This window comes from Bombina bombina, chromosome 4 (genome assembly GCF_027579735.1).
Source record: "Bombina bombina isolate aBomBom1 chromosome 4, aBomBom1.pri, whole genome shotgun sequence".
In the NCBI taxonomy this organism is placed as follows: domain Eukaryota; kingdom Metazoa; phylum Chordata; class Amphibia; order Anura; family Bombinatoridae; genus Bombina; species Bombina bombina.
The window spans coordinates 709,537,538-709,555,666 of record NC_069502.1 but is presented as its reverse complement, the minus strand read 5'-3'; positions in this window follow the sequence as shown (position 1 = coordinate 709,555,666).

Below are 18,129 nucleotides of genomic sequence, written 5' to 3'. Positions count from 1 at the left end.
TCTTGAGGCACGCAATACAACTGATTACTGTAAAAAAAATGTTCTTGGAAACTAGAAATGTAAGAAAATTAGCATTTACAAGGTTTATCTAATAGAGCATATGCTGCTGATTTACAGTGTGCTGTACAGCTGTGTATTGAAAAATGGGTCTTTTCCCTTAGCACTGCAAACACAGTGATAACCTGACTCACAAACGACCATAAAGGAATGAATGTCTGAAGACAAGTCATGCAAGGGTTTAATGTCCTAGAACATTTTTTATTTATGGCCACATTTATTGCAAATGAAATGCCTTTTGTACTTGTATGAAGGAAATTTGATTTTACAATAACTAAAATTAGATTAGAAACAAATTCCAAAGTAGTTTGCCTTTCATATTTTTATAGGACACCATTTATTTAGAACTCAAAGTGCAAATTGTTTTCAGGACATTGACCTGTAATTAGCATAGATTACCCTAGTTATAACTACCTGTCTAGAACTGCAAGAAGCTAGGTTGTTGCTAAGGGCATATAAAACAAACAAGCAGTAGACTTCAGGTTCTCATGCCAATTTTAGCTGTGCCCAAGTCTGAACTCAAATAACTTATTACAGTGTTTAGAGTTAAACATCTGAAACAGTTTTTTTTTGTTTGGTCCAGCTATAATACTTGATTATACTAGTGGTGGCCTTAATTGCAGGTTGATTACCATCTCCTCCCCTCAAATTTTAAATCCATGTGTTCTCTATGATTTCCCCACTAACATGTGCACTTTGTCAGTTTACAAACTTATTGAAAAAGAGACAATAATATATATATCTTTTTACTCTTGGTGCATCTAACAGAAGCTATTTTTGTTTCACTTTTTTGCTTTTTTGTCTGTCAAAAAGTAAATTCTGTAACCCTCAATGAATGCAAATCAAATAATTGGTTTATGCAATTTGTAGCATTTTGAAAATCTAGGTTACAGGAAGTGTAATGTGAAACGCGACTAAGCCAGATAGTGCACTCACTGAAACTAAAATAGGCACACTCCAAATATTGCCGGCGGGGCCTACGTTTTATTACACCTAGAATCAGAAGGATTCCTGAAGAAAGGAAGAAATACAGAGGCGCCTCTAAGTGAAGTATTAGCAAGCAGGGTAAAAACAGCATATACACTCACATTTGGTGAAGCACACTATAGTGCAATTGTTGCAGACCGAGACTTCTGAGCCACTCGGCTGACTCCAATCTTCGGTATCTCCAATAGGTGAAGGGGGATGGTTCAGTGTCCTCACTGCCTTGGTGCAAAGCTCCGCATCCAGCAGCCGCTTACACTACTTATCAGCAAATGCCCAATAGTGAAGAGCAGGTATGAGGTTCAAAGGACCTTCCAAGGATCAACAACGATAGCAGTAGTGTGTTTAATTTTTTTTATTATTAAAACATATTAAAAACAGTTATGCGTTTCTCGACGTGCTACGCTGGTTCCTCAGACCTATTCTAACTACCTCAGGTGATGTAATCTCACCAGCTGATAGCTGGCGACTGCTACCCTCCTCGCAACCTGCATTTGGCTTATTCAAATATATCAAACTTGTGTTGATGTGCAGCCTACTAGCACGCACGCTAACTCCCCCTAAATGCCTATACCTATATCACATCTAAGCTACACTCCCCCTTCTAGCTCCCCCTGACCGCCTACACCTACATCAGAGCTAGCCTTCACTAACCTACAACACCCAGCTAACTACCCCTGACCTACACCTACATCACGCCTAACCTACACACCACTGGAACGCCCAGCTAAGTCCCTAATACCGCCTACAAGTACTGTCTAATCTTCACTCCCCTGAAAAGGCCCGGCTAATTTACACATACTGCCTACTGTCAGAAAAATACTTCACTATAATAAACTATACTAGATAGTAAACCTCAACATTATAACTATAAGATTCTGCTCTTATACAATAATTAAGCCAGCTCAGTATTCACTAGCTTTATCACATCTACTAGTTGTATTTTTAATTGAATTATCCCAGTTTTTAAAGTTGCGTACTAAAAAAAAGTTATGTTTTATTTTATTTTGGATTGTATACTGTCATCTGATATCATTTGGTGCCATTTTTCTTATTTAACCAGAATTACACAAACTTGTTGAGTGCTACATGCGAAGTCTTTGGAGTGGATCTTTTACCTACTCTTTTGTTTTTGCATTATTATCACTACACAGCACCTCTCCCTTTTCTAATTACTACTAAGTAATATGATATGTAGGGTATAAGTTTGTAGCACATCATAAGTAATGCCATTGGCACTTTTCTAGGTATGGGGGTGGTTAGGTGATTGTGCCCTACTAAATTCTAAAACAATAATAATCACCTAATCAACCCCCAAACAGGAACTTGCGATGGGCTAGTGGCGGTATAGGTGTTAATAGTTTAGATAGGTACTTGTATTGGGCTAGTGGCAGTATAGGGGTTAATAGGATAGATACTTGCGGTGAGTATGTATCGGTATATGGGGTTTATAGGATAGATACTTGTGGTGGGTATGTGTCGGTATATGGGGTTAATAGGATAGATACTTGCGGTGGGTATGTGTCGGTATATGGGGTTAATAGGATAGATACTTGCGGTGGGTATGTGTCAGTATATGGGGTTAATAGGATAGATACTTGCTGTGGGTAATGTGGTGGTTTAGATATTTATTAGTTTAGTGTTAGTTTGCGACTGTAGGGTACTTCAGTTTAGGGGTATTAGTGGTTAGGCACATGGCAGTTCTATTTCAAGGGATCCTTTATTATAAATTGCCATTATGGTGGCAATGTTGAGTGTTATTTATAGCCAGCATCGCTGACCAATGGTATGTAAAGTAAACGCTTCTTGGTGATGACACTTGGAATATTTCGCTGCCTCATAGCACTTTCAATCATCGGGCCCGATGTGTTTAGCAAGCTCCCAGTAATGTATCTGCTACAGGATACCAAAATAGTTAAGTCCGTTTGATAACAGAAGTCAAATGGAACTGTGTTTAAAAATCTACATGAAAGAAAAATTTTGGATTTCATGTCTCTTTAAAATAGCAATCCATTAAAATCAGGGTCGGCTCAAGTAATCACACTGACAATGACCTGCCTGGGTCAGGGAATAAAATGACGGCCCCAACCCAAACATTGCACTGCATCCTAAAGCAAAAGAGATATATAGATATATACAAGTGACGTGCTCTTTTATATTATTTAAGGAACCATATTTTCCCCATGTGGTGCCTGGGTCACATGGTTCTACCATTACAGAGCTGGTCCTGAATAGAAGGCAATGCCTTTAACACCTAAAATATCATAACAAATACAATTTGCAATATGCAGTTTAGCAAAATACAATATTGTAAAAGCATACCGCTCTGTCATATTGTTAAAAAAATATGTGTGTGGATGTGTGCATGTGTTTGCATGTGTGTATGTGTTTGTGTGTATGTGTGTATGAATGTGTGCATGCGTGTGTATGTGTTTGTGTGTGTATGTGTTTGTATGTTTATGTATGTGTGTTTGTGTGTGTGTATGTGTGTATATGTGTGTGTATATACAGTATGTGTGTGTGTTTTGTTTGTGTGTGTGTATGTTTGTTTGTGTATGTGTACATGTGTGCATGTATGTGTGTATGTGTGGGTGTGTTTTGTTTGTATGTGTGTGTTTGTGTGTGTATATTTTTGTGTGTATATGTGGCTATGTGTGTACGTATGTGTGTGTATGTATATTCTTTAGTCTTAAAAACCTAATACAATTTTAGTCTACAAAATAAGTTACATTTTAGTATGACCAGTACAAGAACAAATTATACTATCTTGTATTTTACAATGTTATAATTTAGGCACTTTTATATTGGATGCTACATGTAATTGTAAGGTTGGCAACTTGAAACCATTATTATTAACGTTATGCTAAGATTATTTTTTTCTTTTGTTACATATATGGGGGACCTCATGCATGTACTCTTAATGTCTGGTTAAAGAGGACTAAGATAAATATATGGCATTTATTTACAATTCCAATTAACAAGGAAACACTGACACATCAATGCAGTTGATCACAGTTTTATTATAAATATAAATAAATAACTTTTAAACATATAAAACATTTGTAACTTCAAGAAACCACACATACACAGATGCACACACACATGCATACAGACGCACAGGAACACATACACACACAAACAGACACATGCACACACATACACAGACACGGAAACACACTCATGCGTGCACACATGCACATACATGCACAAACACATGCACACATACGTGCATACACACAAACACATGCACACACATGCACACACACAAACACATGCACACATACGTGCATACACACATATGAAAAAAAATCATTGGAGTGAAACATATTTTCCAGCATTAATTGTCATGCTTTTTTGCTAACGCTTATCTTGTTTATGAGTCATAGGTACATAATATATGTATATTCTGTGCAAGGCAAAAGTGATAACTCTAGTTGAAAAAATTGCTGACAACATGCAATCTTATTAATGACGTGAAAGAAGTATTTACAGCTGTATGGTCCAAGAACATACAAGGTATTTGGTATTGTAGCCAAGACATAGATTTAGAGGTTATTTTTAATGTGTAAACAACTATTGGCAAATGATCATTACTTTGCAAGGTTGTGAAATGCAAAGAAGAAAAATAACCTCTAACTTCTACATGCCATTGCATTACCTTATTAAGGAGAATTAGAAGTTAGCCTTATAATAGATGAGACTTTTTGCCTAAAGGAGGTGACCATTTTTGGGATTAAAAAATCAAAAAGGCTAAAATCAAAGTGAATTGAAGACATCTCTGTAGCCTTCAGGAACTAAAATAGTGGAAGGCATTATATAGTTAACATTTTTTTTGGAAATGAGATGTTAAACACTATTAAAACTTTTTTTTTTAAATGATTATTATTTTTTACTCTACTATCTACCTCCACTAATCCATTTCATTTTAGAGATATTTGGTAGTGGTGTTTTTATGTTTTTGTTTAAAGGTGTTCAAAGGTTTAAGATGTCAAAGAGCAAGTTTAAACAATAGACTCAAATATAATAGAATTCAGCTTAGATAGCAAGAGCTGATGAGGCTGTAGATGAAGCAAAAACGTTTAAGAGTTTATTATGGACAAGAACTAATGTTAATAGTTTGAGCCCACAGTGGAGTCATCAAACAAAATCAATGGCTACTTTCCCCTTAATTATTTTAGCAGCTATGAACCAACAGGGTTTTCCCTTTATTAATGGCCACTCCTCCCTCCTTTTTACAAAGTAATGACTTGCACAAAACAGGCCGGAAAATCAGATTTATGCCCTTTATTTTCTTTCTGACAGTTAACAATGATTAGAATCCCAAATCAAATTGATGCCCCCATCCCCCTTATCTGTTTGCCATATAGAAGCTCACAAAGCAAGCCCCCTGATATCTGTACCTTACATATTCCCTCCATGCCTATTAAGACTAGGTAGAGGTATTTACAGAGAAACCTAATCTCTGCTACTCTGGTTACTGACACTGTGTTCTAGCTGTAAGCTGTACAGCAAACTGACCTGGCACACACTGTACTTGGGGGGGCAGTCTGAGGTATTGCAACTGGTTTTTGGCAGATCCTGCACAGCATCTCAGCTGGGTGTTCTCTGTGTATGCAAACAAGAGCATATAAATGCACATTCACACGCACACATGGCCACATCTGTATTGTTAACCTCTTCAGTGCCAGTGTAAATGTGACCCAGTTTATATTTTATTCATTTTGTTAGATGGTACCTAGTTCCCATGAAAATACATTAGTCTCCCTGGTTATGAAATATTTCTCCAAGCCTACTTGGGGTAGAGTGCTCTAATCCCAACAGATTGATTGATTTTAGTAATAGTCATGAGTATTCCAGTCTTCACATAACACCAGTATCTTTTCCTATATACACACACATACACACATATAAATATATATATATATATTCAGTATATATATATATATATATATATATATATATATATATATATATATATATATACACATATACATACATATATTTACACACACATATATACAGTATATATATATATATATATATATATATATATATATATATATATATATATATATATGTATAAAAAAATGTATAAAAAAAAAAATAAACTCCCACGGACATAAGTATCATTAGCCTTGAATGGCAAGATTGTAACGAACAAGCACCTTAAGTGAAACAATTGTAGAAATTTATTTTGATATGCATTAAAAAGTTCACACAGAATCTGTGTATATACACACTCACGGATATATGAAAGACAAGGGAAGGAATGACGTCATCTGATGCGTTTAACGCTGGTTGGCGCTTTCTCAAAGAGAATATCCGTGAGTGTGTATATACACAGATATACACAGATTCTGTGTGAACTTTTTAATGCATATCAAAATAAATTTCTACAATTGTTTTACTTAAGGTGCTTGTGCATAGTGTGTCTTCTCAGTCAACATTGTTCGTTACAATCTTGCCATTCAAGGCTAATGATACTTATGACAGTGGGAGTTTATTTTTTTTTTATATATGTTTAGAGCGGATTGCTCAGAGTGGATATCCTCACGCTGTGTGTTGGACCCCGTACGCACAAACCTGCTCCACGCTGTATGGACAACAGCGTTTAAACCCCTAAACTAAGTATACAAGTAACCATACCTTGCCACAACTGTTTTTGTTTATATATATACACAGGTGGCCCTCGGTTTACAACGGTTCAATTTACACCGTTTCAGAATAACAACCTTTTTTTCCAGTCATGTGACTGCTATTGAAAAGCATTGAGAAGCATTTATTAAAATAGCCAGTAGGTGGAGCTGTCCGCTTGTGTTGCAGCAAAGCCAAGCAAGCTGAAATTAATCAGTTTAACCAGATCTGAGCTATCAAGCAGATTTCAAAGGAACAAGATCTTCCTGTATTTAACTCAGTCCAGATTGGAATGCATAGAAAGAACTGTTTGCAGAAAAATGCAAGTGAAGTCTGTGTTGTGTGATTATTTTATTAGGTTTATAATGCTGCTTAGCAAATGTTTTTGTTCATTTAACTTAGTTTAATTATATATTCTGTGTTGTGTGATTATTTTATTAGGTTTATAATGCTGTCTAGCATTTAAAGTCTTCATTCCAAAGCTTTTAAAATAATGTATTAGGTGTTACTTATATCAATTTTGAGAGGGGCCTGGAACCTATCTCCCTCACTTCCCATTGACTTACATTATAAACTGGGTTTCAATTTACAACGGTTTCAATTTACAACCATTCCTTCTGGAACCTAACCCCGGCGTAAACTGAGGGCTACCTGTATATATATATATATATATATATACACACACATATACATAAATATATTTATACACACACACATATATACAGTTGTATGCAAAAGTGTAGACACCCCTGACAATTTCCATGATTTTCATTTATAAATAATTGGGTGTTTGTATCAGCAATTTCATTTTTTGAAGGACACAGTAATATTTCAGTAGTGAAATGAGGTTTATTGGATTAAAAGAAAATGCGCAATATGCATCAAAACGAAATTAGACAGGTGCATACATTTGGACACCCTTGTCATTTTGTTGATTTGAATACCTCTAACTACCTAGCACTGATTAATTGGAACACACAATTGGTTTGGTGAGCCCATTAAGCCTTAAACTTCATAGACAGGTGCATCCAATCATGAGAAAAGCTATTTAAAGTGGCCAATTGCAAGTCGTTGTTCTCTTTGACTCTCCTCTGAAGAGTGGCAACACAGGGGCCTCAAAACAACTCTCAAATGACCTGAAAACAAAGATTGTTCAACATTATTGTTTAGGGAAAGGCTACAAAAAGCTACCGTTATGTTAGAAACAGAAATAAAGTTTCCAGCGCCTGAACTAATAATATACCGGCTACACTATAAAGAAGATCCCCTATCAGATCTGAAAAATAGTAACTGTTTGATATATATAGGAGCGCCAAAAAAGGCTAAGGTTTATCACAGGGCTAACTATAATTGATAAAGGGACCAACTAAATTAGATCAAAACAATTAAACCCATCACATAAATTCAATAACATATATTTTAATAGTATCACAATTAAGTTGATAATATCACAATGTAGATAATACAATAAAAATCCAATAGAAATCGAATGAAAAATTCAATAAAAATACAATATAGAATACAATTTAAAAATTATCGATAAAATATAAAGATCGGAACTTGCCAGCTGTTAGTATAGGATTGGCTAATCTCGATGGGTAGTGTTAATCCCTAGAGGGCTTAGAACTAATAGTGGATATGAATTATAAAGGAATAATAAAGGAATATTGGAGTATGGTAGCTCCTATAGTTCCTACAAACTGAAAGCAGGGATAATATCCCGTATACAGGTGCAACTGAAATCACAAATGGTCCGGTTTGTTAAATATTCATTATGAATAATGAAAATAATAATAAGTAATAAATAGTGATGTGCTGAAAATGTGTATAAATACAACACAGTGAATCTTAATACGTCCAAAAAATCACAATATTCAAAAAAATTCAAAAAACAGTGACAAAAATGAATGTACTTATTGTGAAGATAAGTGCTGACAAGTGTGTTCAAGAACCATATAAGTGATTCTATCCTAAACAGAACGAAAGCGGTATGTTCTAAAAATAAATAAATAAGCAAAAAACACCAAACTTGCAATAACTATAAATCTCAAAAAATCTTAACTCTTCAGTAAGATATACAGTGCTTCCTAATGAATCACATATGTGTAGCTTCTCCGCTTCTCAAGCGGTAATATTGAGTAATAGAATACTGAGTGGTATTTACAGTAACTGATAAATCAATCCCTAATCAGGTGACAATCCTAAAACAAGATTACAAACAATACAATTGTAAAATCCCAACCTTTAAGGTAAATAATCCAAATGAAATTTTTTTTTTCTTTCCAAAACTGAAGAATAAATAAATAAATCAAAAAGTCCTAAATGAAATTGGTGAATGTCAAATAAAATCCAATTGCTGATGCCCCTCGATAGGGTCCAAAGTAGCCAATGGTCCTAGGGGTGTGATGATCCGGGTTAAAACCAGTACATACAATTCCTAAAAAAAGAAAAAAACAAAGTGCACTAAACAAAAATCCTATGGGGTTTTGGAATATTGGTGAATAAACTTACCCCGATAGGTTATATCCTGGAAATATGGTAAGCCCCACAAATCGTGTTCCAATTGTCCGTCTACGCGTTTCGGCCATCTGATCGGCCTTTCTCAAGACATCAAGACATGACATGACATGTCTTGAGAAAGGCCCATCAGAGGGTTACAAAAAGCTACCGCATAGATTTAAGGTGTCAGTGTCCAATGTGAGAAAAATAGTGAGGAAATGAAAGACCACAGGCACAGTTCTTGTTAAGGCCAGAAGTGGCAGGCCAAGTAAAATTTTGGGAGAGGCAAAGGCAAAGGATGGTGAGAATGGTCAAAAATAGCCCACAGACCACTTCCAAAGACCTACAACATAATCTTGCTGCAGATGGTGTCACTGTGCATCGTTCAACAATTCACTTTGCACAAGGAGAAGCTGTATGGGAGAGTGATGTGGAAGAAGCCTTTTCTTCACACATGCCACAAACAGAGTCGCTTGAGGTATGCAAACATTTGGACAAGCCAGCTTCATTTTGGAAGAAGGTGCTGTGGACTTATATAACAAAGATTGAGTTATTTGGTCATAACATGGGGCGTTATGCATGGCGGCAAAAGAACACATGTTGTGGATGTTCCATCATGCTATGGGGCTGTGTGGCCAGTGCCGGTACTGGGAATCTTGTTAAAGTTGAGGTTTGCAATGATTCCACTCAATATCAGCAGATACTTGAGAATTATGTTTAGGAATCAGTCACAAAGTTGAAGTTACGCCGGGGCTGGATATTTCAACAAGACAACGACCCAAAACACTGCTCAAAATCTACTCTGGCATTTATGCAGAGGAACAAGTACAATGTTCTGGAATGGCCATCCTAGTCCCCAGACCTGAATATCATTGAAAATCTGTGGGGTGATTTGAAGTGGGCTGTCCATGCTCGACAACCATCAAACCTAACTGAACTGGAGATGTGAACTGGAGATGTTTTGCAAGGAGGAATGGTCAATTATACCTTCATCCAGATTCCAGACACTCATTACAGGCTATAGGAAGTGTCTAGAGGCTGTTATTTCTGATAAAGGAAGCTCTACTAAATATTGATGCAGTATTTCTGTTGGGGTGCCCAAATTTATGCACCTGTCCTTTGATGCATATTGCACATTTTCTGTTAATCCAATAAACCTCATTTCACTACTGAAATATTACTGTGTCCTTCAGTTATTTGATAGATCAAAATGAAATTGCTGATCCAAACACCCAATTATTTATATATGAAAATCATGGAAATTGTCAGGGGTGCCTAAACTTTTGAATACAACTGTGTATATATATATATATATATATATATATATATACAAATGAAGAGAAATCTCCAGCTTATAGTGAGCAAAGTGACTTTTATTTTTCACAGGGTCCAATACCGCAATACAGCAACGTTTCGGGCCTACAATAAGCCCTTTATCAAGCTTGATAAAGGGCTTATTGTAGGCCCGAAACGTTGCTGTATTGCTGTATTGGACCCTGTGAAAAATAAAAGTCACTTTGCTCACTATAAGCTGGAGATTTCTCTTCATTTGGATATCTGTGGGCTTGGTAAGCCTTCTCCGTGCTCTGTGGGTAGTGAGTGCTGTGTTCATCATTTGTTACTTAAGTATATATATATATATATATATATATATATACACACACACACACACATACATAAATATATATATATATATATACACAAACACACACACACACATATATATTTACCTTATGGTTTGAGGGCCAGTTGCCAGTTTATCATTTGTTCATGATGCAGGGCCAGCCCTGCCCTTCATCTCACTGCCTTGATGTGTCTGTGAGCAGGGTCAGGGCTGGTCCTGCCCCTGCTCTCTTTCTGTAAAACAGCTAAGGACCAGATTATGCCCCATTTTTCAGTTAACATGATTCTCTTTAGAATGTTTGGCTCTGTAGGCTGCTAAATGACTTCCTGTAGAGCTGTCACCTCTGATGGAATTGCATTCAGTGCAGGATTGGTCTGTGACAGCCTCACACCTGGGTATGTAAGGAGTATTTGTAGATTTTCAATGCTCATATAAAAATAGCACTGTTCTTGGGGTCTGTGTGTGTCTTGTCACAGTGACTGTCTGTTGTCTGTCCTCTAGTATATAATTGCATCCTGTCCCCATGTGTTATCTCCTTGTGTCCATTTGTAAGCTGTAATTTTGGGTTTGCCTATGTCCTGGACCCATGGGAAGGGATATAACTACTGGCATATAAGAGGCCTTATTTGAGATTGAGCCCACACAAATAGGGACCCTTTATGACCCTCCAGTCAGTAGTAGCATTCCTACAAGAAGGCCCTGTGGTGCCTGGGCTCCACCTACATCATGTCACTGCCCCCCATAAAAGAGGGATCACAGAATATGCCTTTGGGTACCTGTTTTTATGTGATTGTGGATGCCTGCAATAAATGTATGTGTTTGTGGGAGTGCCTTTGGGTGTCTGTGTATGTTATTTCTCTATGATAGTGCAGCTTATTTGATGACAAGTGTTCAGGTGCCTGTTTTTTGAGTGACTACACAGGCTGATGAGCAACAAGCAGTCATATCATTTAATAAAACCAATTTACAAAATACAGTGGACACATGAACATTACACCAATATGAACTTGTTTAACATTCCAATCTAAAACCATGGGTATTAATATAGAGTTGACTATAATTTTTCTTTGAAAGCTTTTCACAAACTTCTTGAGCATGTCTGTGGGAATTTGTACCCATTCAGCCAAAAGAGCATTTCTGAGGTCAGACACTGATGTTGGATGAGATGGTCTGGCTAGCAATTGGCATTATAGTTCATCCCAGGAGTATTCATTGGGGTTGAGATCAGGACTCTGTCCAGGACACCTGGGTTACTCCACACCATTCTCGTCAAACCATGTCTTCATCTACCTCACTTTGTGCACAGGGGCACAGTCATGCTGGAACAGGAAAGGGCCTTCCCCAAACTAAGTTGAAAGCACCCGATTATCTAAAATGCCTTTGTATCCTGCAGCACAAAGATGAACCTGCATTGGAACTAAGGGGCCTAGACCAAACCATGAAAAACAGCCCAGAACATGATCCCTCCACCACCAAACTTTATAGTAGGCACTATGTATTCTAGTAGGAACCTTTCACCTGTTACCCTCCACACCTAGATTCTTCCATCAGACTGCCAGATAATGAAGTGTGCTTAATCATTACAGAGAGCATGATTGCTCTGCTCCAGAGTCCAATGGCAGTGTGCTTTATGCCACTTCAACCAAAGCTTAGCATTGCACATGTTGATGTGAGGCTTGTGTAAAGCTGTCTGACCATGGAAACCCATTTCATAAAGCTCCGAACACACAGTTCTTGTGCTGATGTTGATTCCAAAGACAGTTTGGAACCCCCACTCTGTACATTTGTGTGGTCTACCACTTTGTGACTGGACAGTTGTTGCTCCTAGACACTTCCATTTCACAATATTCACACTGACAGTTGGCCGGATCAGATCTAGAAGGGCAGAAATTTGATTAACTGACTTGTGTGGTATCCTATGACAGTGACACATTTAAAGTCACTAATCTTTATAGTACAACCTAATAACCCAATACTGTACTGCCAATGTTTGTTTATGGAGCTTTCATAGCTATATTTTGGATTTTATGCAAATGTTAGCAATGGGTGTGACTGAAACACCTGAAATCAATAATTAATTAGTAGTCTAATATTCAGTATTCTATATTCAGTATTCAGTTGCAAACAAATTAAACTACTTATGTTACTGCACGTGTTTAAGTTCCTAATCTAATTAAAAGCAAGTAAAATCATGAAATTAACCCCCCCCATCAAAGAATATATTGTATTATATTTTATTATTCGGGGTGGGGGAGTTTAAGTTTGGAATTCCCTTTAATTTAAACATTTGATAGGGAACTTGAACTGCAGAATTAAAGGGACAGTACATTGTAAAATTGTTTTTATGTTAATGTATTTTCAATGACTTGTTAAACCAGCTGCAGAGTATAAAATGTATGAGAAAATGCATTTTCATGTTTATTTGTGTATATGAAGTAGCTGGTTTTGTGCTTTTAAATCACAGCCTATTACAATGGGATGAGCTTCAGGTAATATCAGATCTCATTATGTTATAACTTTGTGTACACACACTTGCTTCTTTATCTTATATTTGTCTAGAAAACCAAAGCTCAATACTTAGAGAGAACAATGGAAATTATAATTGTATTACTTAAATATCCTGCACCCCACTGGAAGTGTCATTTCTTTTGCTGGCTGTGTTTACTTAGGCTATTCAATAGCGTATACTCCAGTATCAAAACTTTCAGTATAGGTTGGGATACCACAAGCTAAATCAGCTATTTCAAAGGCCAAAATAGGGGTAAAGGAGCTACTTGTAAACAATTTAATACACTTCTGCAGGTAAAATGGATCATTGGGAACAATTTAAATGGGATATTTTTTTTTTGCATGAACTGTCCCTTTAAAAAAAAATAAAAAAAAAAATATATATATATATATATTTACATTTAATTTTCTAGATATTTTAATTGTAGAAATTGTATATGTGTGTGTGCATGATGTGTGTAGTGTTTGTGGAGCCAGTAATATAGCATTTTTGTGGTGTGTATGTAGCATTTGTTTGGTGTGTATATAGTCTCTATGTAATATGTGTGTAATGCTTGTGTATAGTTTTTGTGAAGCATATGTGTGTGGTAATTGCTACTGAGCATGTCTTCACTTATTTTTTTTAACTTCCGTTTTCTTCAAATGAGTAAGCTTAATAAATATTAACATAAGAGACTTATTTGCAACATCTAGACTTCTGTACGGCACCATAATGGCATCACTTGGCCCTGGCACTCTTAGATAATACACATAACAGCCCCATTTATTAATAGGTGGGTAGACAAAGTTCCCAACTAGGGAACCTGTCCATCTGTGTTTGTGGTGAGTGAACAGTGTCCACTGCCTGCTTTTATTATTGCATGAGCCATTGCTTGTTCTGTGCCACCCAGGGCATATGAGTTTAAAGTTATTTAACACCACCAGTACTGAGATGGCACATAGGTTATGAAACAGTGGTCTTATGGCTACTTCTTCTTATGTTTAAAAGAGTTTTTATTTCAATCCATAAGGCAAATACATTTTACATTCATGAACAATCACATTGCTATCTTTGATCTTACTTAGATTGTATTACAAAAGCATAATAAAACAATACAATAATTATATACGTTGAAGCAGTTTTCTGTTTATCCTTTTAGGGTCATGTCTGTAATAGTTGGTGATTAACACAAATAAATACCTTTAATACCCTATCGTTTCTGATGTAACTTACAACCTAGTTGGGATTGTGCCCACTCCATATACTCGGGATCATACCTTAGGATTATTATTCAAATTTTAACAAGTTAAACGATAAACTATGTTGATTAACAAAACTGAAAAAAGAAAAAAAGAAAAAACTAATAAAAATATTCTATGTGGTCGTCTTTCATTTTACGGCATCTTATGAACATCTTCATCTGGGTCTCTAAACAAGTAACCTGACTCACCTGTCTGTCTATCTGTACAGCTGTTTTATGCCTACCTATCTTATTCCTATCTCGCCTGTTCCTTGAGGCACTATTTAAGCTCCAATAATACCAGATCTTCTGGAACTGGTCTGCAGTACCCTGAATCCTTGAGGTTCCCTCTGACATCGTATAAACATCTTGAATCTTATCCCTTACCTCCTTCCATGTAGGGGCTCCCTCTTTCCAGTACCGAGCTATGCAAACTCTAGTTATTGTACATATAATTTTAATAAATTTATTAATTGGTGGTATTAACTTCGGATACCCTCTATTCAGAAGTGCCTGGAACATGGTCAAAGTTATATTTTCTTCCAGTAATTGGCTCAGTAAATCATTTAACCTGTTCCACGTGGGGCTACTTCTTCTTAAAGGGACATTCCGATCAAATTTAAATACACATAGATAAATTACAGCTTTGAATAGAAACATATTTGCAATATAGCAAAAATGCTTTAGGTAAAAGTTATCAGCTGTGAAGCTTAGCTAGATATTATCAGTGTACCTGCATTTTACATACTGCAGATCTCAGAGCACAAGTGGGGCTTGTATCATGCCAGCCATTAACAAATTGAGTCATAACCAGAAGTTACAAGCACCTTAGGCTCTGTGAAAAATTGCTGTGTTTAAAATGCTGGTGCACGGTGCATACTTAAATACACTATTGAAACAGCTATAGCATTTATTAGAAGCATTTTTGCTAATACATGTATATTATAAAAATGCTTCTATTCAAAATGGAAATGCGTCCAATTTTGGCTGTAATTTACATTTAACTGGCAGTAAGCAGGCACGCATGAGCAAGCCTGAACTGCAAAGGCTCCAATGCAGCCGTCACTGTAGATAAGTGGAGCCCCTAGAATACACATGGGGCATATTTATCAAAGTGCGAGCAGACATGATACAATGTAGGGTATCATGTCCACTGCACATCAATAAATGCAGACAACATACACTGTCGGCATTTATCATTGCACAAGCAGTTCACCAGAACTGCTTGTGCAATACCGCCCCCTGCAGATTCGCGGCCATTCAGCCACTAGCAGGGGGTCTCAATCAACCCGATCCTATTCAATCAGGTTGATTTCTGTCCGCCGCCTCAGAGCAGGCGGACAAGTTATGGAGCAGCGGTCTTTAGAAACAAGGGGCATCAAGCTTCATTCGGAGCGGGATAATTCGGCCCAAAATTTGCACATTATTTTTAAAATGGTGGCTGATGGGAATAAAAAGTGACCTGGGACATTTTCACTATTGCCAAGTATTGTGGCATAAGGTTTCTATTTGTGAACCCAGCAGACAAAAGGCCTATTGATTTATAACAATAGTAATCAGATTTTCATTTCCATGTTGCGTAAAAATTGAAAACATAGGCCTGTACATTCCCCACTGCTGCTAGAATCTCCTAAAAAATCAACCAGAAGCTGGTTGAAGGGACAGTCTACACCAGAATTTTTATTGTTTTAAAAGATAGATAATCCCTTTATTACCCATTTCCCAGTTTTGCATAACCAACACAGTTATAATAATATACTTTTAACCTCTGTGATTATCTTGTGTCTAAGCCTCTGCAAACTGCCCCTTTTTTCAGTTCTTTTGACAGACTTGCAGTGCCTGCTCCCAGATTACTTCACGTGCACGAGCACAGTGTTATCTATATGAAATATGTGAACTAACACCCTCTAGTGGTGAAAAACTGTTAAAATGCAATCTGAAAGAGGTGGGCTTCAAGGTCTAAGAAATTAGCATATGAACCTCCTAGGTTAAGCTTTCAACTAAGAATACCAAGAGAACAAAGCAAAATTGGTGATAAAAGTAAATTGGAAAATTGTTTAAATTATATGCTCTATCTGAATCATGAAAGTTTATTTTGGCCTAGACTGCCCCTTTAAGTTGTCAAACAATGACTTTAGTTTCCTATATAATAATTGAAACCTGACAGAAAAAAATCCAAAAAATAAACTGCAACTATTAAGGGATAATGGAATATCTGTTTATTTATATGTATTTATTGCCATAGTAAAGCAAATAAGCGTGTGCAATAATTGAGGTATTACACAAAATAGCTTGTAGTGTATTAATCTCATATTCTATGTGACTAACCAACAGCTGCCCTTTTATGAAAAAAACCCCCAACCTTTTAGAACTTAATTATGGGTCTGGAAAAAAATAATAAAAAAGAAAATAATACTTGACCTTTAGGGCCAGTTTACAAGTGGAGCACTATCTAGCGATTTCGCTAGATCTCTAATTGCGCTAGAAGTATACTTTTTTCGATCATCGGGTTGTGCTCGTTTTAGGAGTGGAAAGTAAAAAGTTATCACACTCACACTAACCTGATGCGCGCAAACAGCTTACTTCTAGCTTCCTGAATCATTTCCCAATGGCAATAGGAAATACTACAAAAAATAGTAAAACGGCTTAATTTAAAACCTAAGAAAAATGTTTATCATACAAAATAACCTTATACATTGGAATTTGAACTTCTGAAATCCTTAGAGTAAACTAAACTATTCACTGTTTCAGTGTTGGTTCCAAACCAAGATCAAAATAGTGAAGATAAAATTGTGCTGAAACTAGAATATGAGGAAAAACACAGTCAGGGCCTATACCCAAAATGGCACCTGCTGATCAATTTGTGTGTTAGACAAAGTCTGATTGGTTAAACTAGACCATGACCAGTTCTCCATATAAATTTGTCAAACAATTAAGACAGGTTAAAAAGATGCAGAGTATAATCCAACTTTCTCTTGTAAGGTATATCCAGTCCACGGATCATCCATTACTTGTGGGATATTCTCCTTCCCAACAGGAAGCTGCAAGAGGATCACCCACAGCAGAGCTGTCTATATAGCTCCTCCTCTAACTGCCACTACCAGTCATTCTCTTGCAGCTCTCGACAAGAAAGGAAGTAGCTAGAGAGATGTGGTGTTTTTATTTATTTATTTATTTATTTATTTTTTTTTTTATTTTTTTTTATTTAATTGTATTTTAGTTTAGATATTTGTAGTTTATTTAATTTATTGATAGTGTAGGTGTATTTGTAACTTAGGTTAGGATTTATTTTACAGGTAAATTGGTAATTATTTTAACTAGGTAGCTATTAAATAGTTATTAACTATTTAATAGCTATTGTACCTAGTTAAAATAAATACCAAGTTACCTGTAAAATAAATATAAACCCTAAAATAGCTACAATGTAATTATTAATTATGTTGTAGCTATCTTAGGGTTTATTTTATAGGTAAGTATTTAGATTTAAATAGGAATATTTTAATTAATAATATTAATATTAGATTTATTTTAATAAGAGTTTAGTTAGGGATGTTAGAGTTAGATAGGGTTATTATACTTAATATATATATATATATATATATA